Below are 1,911 nucleotides of genomic sequence, written 5' to 3'. Positions count from 1 at the left end.
AAATTTAGGCTCTTAAAAGGCTCTGCTGTTTTTTACTCATATTTTAGCACTATTTTTTTTCCATTTCACTTTCTTGGATCAAAACATAAAGGAACCAGTGTCCAGAGTAATACGTGCCTTAAACTTGCTGCCATCCTTGGCTTCTTCATTCATAAACTTTGCTTCAGAGACTAAAATTCCCATTCCTCTGTTAAAATAGATTCCTGCTCTCAGCCCCAGTGGCCACTGGCAAGGACTTTTATTTCCCAGTGGATGAGAGAGACTCTTTCATCTTCTCGGTCACAGTTGGGATGAGGTGCACGTGGTCATCCACACCCTTGGTCATACAACTGTCCAGCACCCACTTCACCTAAAGCTCCTTACTCGGAGCATCTATTGAATCTTTGGCTGTGTCGTAGCGGTGCATGGTACAGGGGGTCAGGCGGTCCTGGAATTCTCGAGCTCAGTGGTCACCAGGGCCTGGGCTTGGGCCGGAGGTGCATGGCAGGACTCGGTGCCCTGGAGCCGTCCTGTGACATAGCCTGGCTGTCCTCACAGCAGCAGAATCCTGAGGCCCTGCCTCTCGCGGATGTTCTCCGTCTCCACACTCTTCACCACAGAGTCCGCTGCCTCCTGCACCTGGAGCTGCTGGACCTCGGCCATGGCGACCCCGGGCTGCGCAGGGCCGGCGCCCCCATGGACTCTGCGCACGCTCCCAGCTTGATGCTTTTAACTGTGAAGCTTGGGGCTTTCAACCAAGGACAGAGAGAGCAGGCAGCGAGGGCCCACGTCCTCTCCTGCCTACGGGTTTATCATTCTCACTGCGGTCTAACAGCAGGCCAGTGGTCATATCAGGACAAAAAAGAGGGACTTCCATTCAGGATTCCAGAGCCACATTTTTAAATTTGCCGCCTTCACCCCCGAGTATTTCCTCCAGGGATCCCCTCCTGCGTTCATGCCAAGGGTCTCATTGATTCTGACCCCAGACAGGCCTGGCTTGGCGCTCATGGGGCTGGGTACCGAGAGGCTAAGCTGGCAGGGCCCAGGAGAGGGCGAAAGGAGGGGGCTGGGAGACAGTGCGCAGCGGCCTTGCCCTCCCCCAGCCCACAACTGGGGGCCTGAGGGTGAGGCGAGATGCTGAGTGGGGAAGAGGGCGCCCCGCAGCCCCCAGTTACCCGACACGGAGGACATCTGTGGGCGGCTTTGGATTCTGCTTTCTGGTCCCAGTGGCATTTCCTTAGAATAATAGGAGTACGAAGAGCAGTGTTTGTTGGAAGGGTTAGTTTGACGGCAACAGTGAGGGAAACCATTTAGAATTAAGAGTGTATTTCTGAAGCCGAAGTCTTGCTTGTCCCTTTCTCCATCCACCTGCCACCTCTGCAGCACCCTGGGGGCTCTGGGAGCCAATCAGGAGCCAAGGATCCTTGATGTTGTGCTGTCCGGCTGCTGGAGCTAGTGAAATGCAGGCTGCCTGGATGCTGAGCTAAACTCCTAGCGTGTCCACCAGGGGCTGCGAACTCAGAGCCTCTCACAGAAGTCCTACCCCAGTTCTCCACAGGCCACATCCGTGGTCAGCGCGGGGCCAGGCAGCGTGCCCTGCTCCCCTGGCCCTCCGGCACCCTGCCCTCCACTCACACCGCAGAAGCCTACTGTGCTATTATTTCCTGGCTGAAGGTGTCACATGAATTTGTTTGCAGTTCTTAATGTGGTCTTCCATGTGTGGTCAATGTTTTTATTTTTGGAATAACTGGAATTTCTTGCTTTGAAACTGATAGCATCATAAGATTCAACAGGTGAAAGCAATATTTGTCTGAGTATGAGCAACTTAGTAATAAATATTTTAAATATCCATTTATGCTTCCATTTTGGATAAAATCAAATCTCTAATAAAAAATATGGAGGACTCTCCCTCATCTCCACACCTCTGTGTTC

At 52.7% G+C, this 1,911-nt stretch overlaps 1 pseudogene; it reads right to left on the bottom strand.

The window, feature by feature from the left end:
- Positions 1-238: 238 nt before the first annotated feature.
- On the bottom strand, positions 239-642 carry LOC101975224 (protein FAM136A pseudogene; annotated as a pseudogene).
- Between the last annotated feature and the right edge of the window lie 1,269 nt (positions 643-1,911).

The sequence above is a fragment of the Ictidomys tridecemlineatus genome, chromosome 2, assembly GCF_052094955.1.
Source record: "Ictidomys tridecemlineatus isolate mIctTri1 chromosome 2, mIctTri1.hap1, whole genome shotgun sequence".
NCBI classification, from domain to species: Eukaryota; Metazoa; Chordata; class Mammalia; order Rodentia; family Sciuridae; genus Ictidomys; species Ictidomys tridecemlineatus.
This window is presented reverse-complemented; position numbering and strand designations above follow the sequence as displayed.